Source organism: Pelmatolapia mariae, linkage group LG14 (assembly GCF_036321145.2).
Source record: "Pelmatolapia mariae isolate MD_Pm_ZW linkage group LG14, Pm_UMD_F_2, whole genome shotgun sequence".
Classification (NCBI taxonomy): domain Eukaryota; kingdom Metazoa; phylum Chordata; class Actinopteri; order Cichliformes; family Cichlidae; genus Pelmatolapia; species Pelmatolapia mariae.
In genome coordinates, this window is record NC_086239.1 from 4,604,436 (window position 1) to 4,613,453 (window position 9,018).

The following is a 9,018-nucleotide window of genomic DNA, read 5'->3' on the forward strand; positions in this document are numbered from 1 at the left end:
GCTTGACCCAGACTTTCGCTCTGTAGTTGCTTAGTACTACAAAAAATTCTAAATCTGTGATATATGATTGATAAACGTAAAGTTAACTGTATAAACGTGTTCAATGACTTTGTTACTTTTGATGATTGGAGAGCACTCGCTTCAATTCGCACACGAAAACTTTAGACTCAGTTTGAAAGCTCACGCAGCATGCGTGACTGTACGTTGCACGCTCAACTAACTTTACGTTGCACGCGTACATGACTTTCCGTTTGTGCCTTGAATAATGAATAAGGCTACGTCCACACGTACCAGCGTATTTTTGAAACCGCTGATTTTTCTATGCGTTTGCACCTTTTGTCCACACGTAATGTATGTCTGGCCGTACATTGTGTTTGTATTTCCAGGCACATTTCACGAAGCAGAACGCAGTCTTCAGAGATATCCACGTGAACGCTGTGATACGTCTGACCTTCAGTCCGAAGAAGAAACCCAGACCAGTCTTAAAAGAAAGCACAAGTAAAACCTTTTTATTCACAAACATATCTTTGATTGTTAAGAATTTTTGATCTTGTCTTTTATACATATCTGTGGTGCTTGCATACTGCAATATCGCCACATAATATAGTCCAAAAAGTGGAAGTTTGTAAACTTTTTAAAAATGCAAAGCCGTGTACACTTGTGCACTTCAAAAATTCATTGTATACTGTACCTTCTTGCACGTCTCTGTTTCCTGTGTGTGTTGTTAGAAATCAAACTAACTTTAGGAAACAATATGCCAAAAGCATATTTACAATTACTTAAGACCGTTTTTAATTTATTTTCTTTAGACCAAATTCCCTGTACACATATACGGACTCAGAGGATGAGCAGCCTACAAAAAAACGGTTTCCTCAGGCCCCTCGAGTGAAAATACCAGGTAATAAAATACTGTCTAGTGTCTGTGTACATATCTGTGTCTGACACAAGGAGACTTTTTTGACAAGTTGTCTGTATTCTTAAATACTTAAAAAATTATCTTTTTCTAAACAGCCCTCATCACTCCGCAGTCTGCCCCCCAGCCCACTGATAGCAACCATCATAATGCCCCACCCAGCTTCCGGCACCTTTCGCCACTCCGGCACAAACCGACACAGCTTTGCGATCTCGCCAGCATGCAGAGTCTGATGTCTTCCCTATAGATGGTATGCTTTTAAAAAAGCTTTAAAGCTGCATCACAATGTCATTGTACTCTTATCTAAAAAGAAAACCCAGTTTATACTCCTGAATGTCATCTTGTTGTGATTTTTTTTTCTGTAGATTCCAGAGACTCTGTGAAGCCACTATTACAAGGCAAGTTTGAAAATCTTGGAATTTCACAGTTTACATGGTATAACAAATATATGTGACAGGCAAAAACTAGTAAACACTTTTAGCAGTTACAAGAACTAACAAATGAATATCCAACAAAAGTGAATAGAAATACATTGCACTGCCAATACTTTGGTTTATTCTTTGTATGACTTGAAAATCAGGCTTTAGGGAAAACCAAATGACATGTTTCTATCATCAATTACATGAAGTAAACACACAAGCACTTGCATACACATTTAAGACATGTGACACGCTAATTCCATCTCATAAAATGTGTCTATAGGTGAGACGCTTTGCGTTGATTGGTGCTGCTGGACCACACTGGAGGTGCGAGTCCGCTGTGTAATGGTTTATGCCATTACAAAGGAGCTGGCCTCTGTACTCAACTGGGCAGGGAAAAAATACCAAGGACCAGACAAAGCAAAAAAGGGCATTTAAAGAGACAGCGCCGTGCAGATGCATATTTGGTAAGTTTTAACATTTATTGTAGTTTTATGAGCCTAAAGTGAACAATAAAGGGATCAATTGATGTGCTGGGTGCGTTTCACATTTCCTATGTCTGTTTTTTGCTATATTACTTTGTCTTTCTTAATAACAAGACTTTCATGTCCGGTTAATCTGGAGATGGAGTCTTTGGTCTTCGGCTTGTTTTGTCCTCGGGTTGTACACTTTGTACAGCCCGAGGACCCCATGTTTTCTTTTCTTTTTTTTAAAGGATACACGGCACACCATGCTAAGACATATCACATTTTCAGCTTATAGCTCTTTGGGAATCAAATGCGGCAGTTTGCTGATTTCTGCCTGGTGACTTTCATGTTTATCAGCCTAGGAGTTTACATACTTTCTCCCTGCTGAAGACAATTAACAAGAGCTTATTCATGTGCTCTAATTCCCTTTTTTTTGTGTGTGTGTCTATTTTTTGTCCTAGATGGCCTGGCGCAGCAGGTAGGGGCGAACTCTATGTCTGAGTTGGTCTTTGCTCAAGCAGTCCAGAAATGGCTCAGATATGCTCCAGATCGTACGGGTGGCGCGCAGGGCACACATCATCCATCCCCATCCCGGAGTAAATAATAAAAAGTGACGTGAAACATAGAAATGTAAATAGGAAACTTTGTCTTTTAATAAAGTATTTTGCAAATGATACATGTCTATTGACCTTTTTTGGTTTTTTGGTTTTTTTTCAATAAAAAGCAACTGTGCGAAAGAGGTGGAAAATCAATACCATATCTCAACAGTGTTTCAATGTCAACAGTGTTAGAAAATATAACGTCGAATCAATGTCAGGTTTCAACATTGATTCAACATCAAAACCTGACGTTGTTTCAACATTAAAAATGGGTGCAAGAGTGATGTTGGGTCAACGTCACACTTCAACGTTGCTTCAATGACGTCGCCTGATATTGACTCAACATTGTTTCAATGTTTCCTTGCTATCTGGGAAGAGCTATGGGAATCGCAGTCAAAGTACACCAAAGTCCGCTGATTCACCCAGTACAAGAATTATGCTGCTAGCCCTCCTAGTTTTGAGTTACACGACGTTTTGTAACTCAAAAAAACGGCGCTTTTCGCCGCTCACCGCGATCTATTTTCTGACTGCCCAAATGTCTGTCTTTCAGCCGCCCGTCCCCTTGCCAGGTGGCGCAATCAGTAATGACACGGCTCTGCACCTCAAAGGTCGTGGGTTCAATCCCACCTTGCTTCAACATTTTTTTTTCATTACATATTTAAACACTATCACAGACCTGTCATTTATATTGATCATTTATTACAATTCTGCAAAGTTTTATAATGTTAGCAGCTTTTCTAATATAGACCGAAATACGTACAAGTACCCAGCCTAATGAAGCAGACAGAGGCAGTAGCTCTGATTGGTGAATTTGAGCAGAATCAGGTTGTTCTTTCATTTCATTTCGTTATTTATTTCACACATGGTTCATCGTGTTTCTTTTTCTACATACAGAAACTTTTGAGCAGAAATTCTGCTGATTCACCTCTTTTCAGCGCAATGTTCTGCTTCTTTGCCTCTTTTCTGCAGCAATTCTGCTGATTTACCTCTTTTCTGCAAAATTTTCAGACTTTTTACCTCTTAACAGGACAATTTTCAGCAGCTTCTGCTCATTCCACCATAATTGTCAGTCTCGCCATCTCTTTCTTTGTCAAAGTGATTTTGGCTCAGTGAGATGATTTGCTGCCTTCAGCCCAAGAGGGCCAGGTTCAAATCCTGCTCATGGAAACATTTTTTTTTTCACCACCATACAACTTTTTGCAACTTTTCATCTTTTTCAGCTTTTCAGCAGACAGCTTCAGCGATAAGGCATCCACACAGCATTTTCGCAGGAAATGCAATTTTTATGTGTGCCTATGCCAAGAGGCACACATATTACTATTCCTCGGATTTATTATTATTATGTGTGCCTATGCCAAGAGGCACACATATTACTATTCCTCGGATTTATTCTTCTTCTTCTTATTATGTGTGCCTATGCCAAGAGGCACACATATTACTATTCGTCGGATTTATTATTATTATTATTATTGTGTGGATGCCTCATGGCATCCACACTATTGTTTTCCTGTTTCTCTTTATTCTTTATCTTTATTATTCCTCTAGTTGCTCCGTTCTTTGCCGATTAACTACTCCCTCAGTTTTCAGCCGATTTTCTCAGTTCAAACTTTAAAAAATTCTGCTCTTTCTGCTAATGTGTGCTATGACTTTTGGTGCTCATAACTTCTATACTTTTTGAGATATTGAATATTTTTTGCAATATTTTTGCCCATTGAAATGAATGGAACACATTATCAATGTGGTCACTTGTTTCTGCTCGCTGGGCTGAGCTGTGTTTTAGCTCAGTGAGATGAGCAGCCGTTCTCAGACTGGGAGGCCTGGGTTCAAATCCCGCTTATGGCAACATTTCTTTCAGTTAACAATTAAACTTTTTTAACTCTTTTTAACTCAATTTCAGCTTTTTCACCCCTTTTCAGCAAAATTTTCAGTTTTTCCACCACTTTTCAGCACAAATCCCAGCTTTTTCAGCTATTTTCAGCAAAAACCTCTTTTCAGCAGAATTCTGAAAAAAGTTCTGCAGAACTCTTTTCAGCAGAAATTCTGCTGATTGAAGTCTTTAGCAGAATTTTCACCTCTTTTCAGCCTAAATTCTGCCTATTCACCTCCTCTGCAAAATTTTCATTTTTTTCTGCTGTTTTCAGAAAAAAAAAGTCTTTTCAGCAGAAATTCTGCTCATTCACCTCTTTTCAGCTCAGTGTTCTGCTTTTTTCCATCTTTTCTGCAGAAATTCTGCTCATTCAACTCTTTTCAGCAGAATATTCAGAATTTTCACCTCTTTTCAGCGCAATGTTCTGCTTCTTTCCATCTTTTGCAAAATTCTCAGCCTTTTCACCTCTTTTCAGCACAAATCTCAGCTTTTTTCAGAAAAAAACTCTTTTGAGCAGAAATTCTGCTGATTCGTCTGTTTTCAGCGCAACTTTTTGCTTCTTTACCTCTTTTCAGCAGAAATTCTGCTGATTCACCTCTTTTCTGCAAAATTTTCAGCCCTTTCACCTCTTATCAGCACAATTCTCAGCAGCTTCTGCTCATTTCAGCAAAATTGTCAATCTCTCCACCTATTCTTTTTCAGAATGAGTTTGGCTCAGTGAGATGAGTAGCTGCCTTGAGCTCAGGAGGGCCAGGTTCGAATCCTGCTCAGGGTGACATTTTTTTTTTTTTCACCACCATACAACTTTTTGCAACTTTTTATCTTTTTCAGCTTTTAAGCAGACAGCTTCAGGGTTAAGGCATCCACACAGCATTTTCGCAGGAAATGCAAATTTTTCTAGTACTTTATTCTGGTTGCTTCCGTACGTTTTTTGCCGCTTAACTACTCCCTCAGTTTTCAGCCGATTTTCACCGTTCAAACTCTATACTGTTCTGCTCTTTCTGCTGACGTAGGCTATGACTTCTGGTGTTTATTACTATTATACTTTTTAAAATATTACACTTTTTTCCTTTAATTTGTCCCATTGAAATGAATGGAAATCTTCAGAAATTCTACTAAAACTTGCTTGGTTTTGAAACTTAACTACTTCCTCATACTTTCACCCAGAAACACCATTGAAACTTTAAAATGTTCTCGGATTATTGGGCTATTCCTGTATGATTCAGCTTTTTCAGATCTTCTACCGTTTTAATTTTATACCTCTTTAAGTTTTCAGTTGCAAAATTGTGATTTTTCAGAAAATACATGCGTTGTTATGGTTGCTATGCAATTAACTCAGAGTGTGCACTTGTCCTTTCTGAATTTTCTCTTCATGTCTGAACAACTTCTTGCAACTCGCTCAATTTCCACTCAACCCCCACAAATTATACATCAAAACGTAGGTATTTTTGCTGGCTTTCAGAAAATGTCACCATCATTCTTGTGGGACTTATAGATTTTTTTGCAAATCTCCTCAGAGTAACATGAAGTTTGAAAACTCTCCATAGAAACTCAATGGAGAGTTTCTTCAAAATCAGCGCTGGAATTCTCTAATGAGAGGCATTTTCAAATCGTCATATCTCCTTAACGAAACAATGTTGAGACATGAGGCTTGTGCAAATATATCTTCAGACACTCCTGATGCTCACAATGCAAGAAGTTTTTTCTCACCTATTACCGTTCTGAGATGAGTTACACTTGTTTGAGGGTAGGAAATTCGTCATTCGCTCAGTTCTGTTCAGATTTCAAACTCTGGAAATGAGGCACTTTTTTCTCTCGTCATATCTTTTTGATGGATTTCCACAGAGAACTGAAAATTTCCATGACTGTTCACCAAAGCCTGCTGTTTCTTACGGTGAAAGAATGATTTTGATGCTCCATATAGATTTAGAGTTACAAAACGTTGTTTGAGGGCAAGTCAAGCCAGTTTTGCTTTGCCTCTACTCAGTTACAGTGTATTACAAGTCCTATATCTTCAATAATTTATATTTTATCTCTGAATTATGAACACCTGCAGATTCCCCCATCTCTTCTGAACAAAACGGTGTCAGAATGAGCATTCTAGCCCCTACGGTTAGGAAATTATGGCCATTTGTTCAAGGGGAGTCCTGAATGTGAGAAATACACTGAAGAAGACTCATGCTTCTCTCTGTGTCTGTGTGTGTAAGGGCTGATTACAGCAGGTGCAGCCAATTTAGCTGACCTAGATATACCAAGCACAGACTCTTAACAGCCCCTGTACACTTTGCTCTCTGTGTATGTGTGTCTGTGTGTATCAGTATTACTCCTCCATAATAGTATTTGTGCTAAATCAAAGTACTTCTACTACATCTTAGTACTTCTGCTCAATCACAGTATTTCTGCTAAATCATAGTATTTTTGAAAAATTATGGTATTTGTGCCAAATCATGGTTTTGGGGCCAAACCAATAATATTTATTTCATGTTACGAGGTTACTACTAAGTGGAGGAATGTCTGTTATGTTATAGTATATGTGCTGAATATAGTATATCTGCCAAATCATAGTATTTATCCCAAATCATAGTATTTATGCAAAATTACAGTACTTCTGCTAAAAAGCAGAAATAGTACCTTTTAGCAGAAATTTCTGTCAAAAGATATTATTTATATTAAAACATAGTATTTCTGCTAAATCATAGTATTTGTGCCAAATCATAGTATTTGTACTAAGTCATAGTACTTGTTCCAAATCATAGTATTTGTACCCAATCATAGTATTTCTGCCATATCATCATATTTGTGCCAAATCATGGTATTTTTTTGCCAAATCATGGTATTTGTGCCAAATCATGTTATTTGTGCCCAATTAAAATTTCTGTTACATTATAGTATTACTACTAAGGCATAGTATTTCTACCAAATCATAGAAATCATTCAAAATCATAGTATTACTGCAATTTCATAGTATTTGAGCAAAATCGTAGTATATGTGCAAAAACATACTATGTCTGCAAAATCCCAGTATATCTGTTATGTTATAGTATTACTACTAAGGCATAGTATTTCTACCAAATCACTGTATTCCTTCTAAATCATAGTATTACTGCAATTTCATAGTATTTGAGCAAAATCGTAGTATTTGTGAAAAAAACATACTATGTCTGCAAAATCACAGTATATCTGTTATGTTATAGTATTACTAAAAAGGCATAGTATTTCTGCCAATAAGAGTATTTGTACTAAATCATAGTACTTGTGCCAAATCATAGTATTCCTTCAAAATCATAGTATTACTGCAATTTCATAGTATTTGAGCGAAATCGTATTATTCGTGCAAAAACATATTGTCTGTTAAATCACAGTATATGTGTTATGTTATAGTATTACTACTAAGGCATAGTATTTCTACCAAATCATAGTATTCCTTCAAAACCATAGTATTACTGCAATTTCATAGTATTTGAGCGAAATCGTAGCATATGTGCAAAAACATACCATGTCTGCAAAATCACAGCATATCTGTTATGTTACAGTATTACTACTAAGTCACAGTATTTCTGCCAATTCGTAGTATTTGTACTAAATCATACTACTCGTGCTAAATCATAGTATTTGTTGCAAATCATAGCATTCAAATCAAAATATAGTATTTGTACCAAAGCATTTTATTTGTACGAAGTACAGTATTTCTGCCAAATCATAGAATTACTGCAATTTCATAGTATTTTGAGGAATCCCTTTTGTTATAGTATTACTTCTAAGTCATAGTATTTGTACTGAAACATAGTATTTCTGCCAAATCTTAGTATTACTGCTATTTCATAGTATTTGAGTGAAATTACAGTGTTTCTGCAAAAACATTGTATTTCTGCTAAATCATAGTATTTCTCTCATCTTAAAGTACTCAATTATAGTATTTGTGCCAAAGTTTAGTATTGCTGCCAAATCATATTATGTCTGCTAAATCATAGTGTCTGCCAAATCATAATATTTGTGCCTAAGCGCAGCATTTGTACCAAAACATAGTATTGCTGCTATATCATAGTATTTGAGCCAAATCATAGTATATGTCCTAAAACATAGTATTACTGCCAAATCATAGTATTTGTCCTAAATCATAGTATTTCAACAAAATCACAGTATTTCTGCTATGTTATAGTATTTGTGATTGTAAAAAAACCTGTGTTATTGTGAGCTACATTACCCAGCAGCCTCTGAGCAGTGAGGGAATTCATGGGATTCATAGATGGTCTTCCTTCGTTCCTGGGCTAACGATTGAGGAGAGAGCTGCTGGGAAGGGGAGCAAATAGCCCATCCTGTATTTGTTGGGGATGGTGTGTGTCACATAAGCGTGAGTTAATGTTCCATGCTGAAGATGTTTACCCTGCTCCTTGTGTGTACTGGTTTTAGTTACCTTTAGCGTATGTGCTAGTTAGCGATAGCTATGGCAGCCCAGTTATTTGATTGTTTTGGGCTTGTTCCTGCTTTGTTTGTTCCCCCTGCAAATTTATGTGAATTTGTACACTGTAATATCTCTGTATTACGTAGTGGCTAAGTAGGACGCTGACTGTTACTAAGTGCATCAGTGTACATAGGTCATCTCTTGTGTTGGAGTGCCCTCTTGTGGCGCCTTTTGAGTAGTGCCTTAGTAAACGTGAACACTGCAAAGAAGTGGTATCAGACTGGTTTGTAGTGGAGGAATTTGTTGCCAGTTTCTTTCATCTTTAATCCGTATTCATGTTGTAATGTAGTA

At 37.0% G+C, this 9,018-nt stretch overlaps 1 long non-coding RNA gene across 1 annotated transcript; it reads left to right on the forward strand.

The window, feature by feature from the left end:
- Nucleotides 1–411: 411 nt before the first annotated feature.
- LOC134641564 (uncharacterized) lies at nt 412–2,388 on the forward strand. The gene is made up of 6 exons (XR_010095546.2): nt 412–498; nt 810–898; nt 1,012–1,163; nt 1,279–1,311; nt 1,616–1,799; nt 2,261–2,388. It is a non-coding gene; the product is annotated as an uncharacterized LOC134641564 (long non-coding RNA).
- Nucleotides 2,389–9,018: the final 6,630 nt, after the last annotated feature.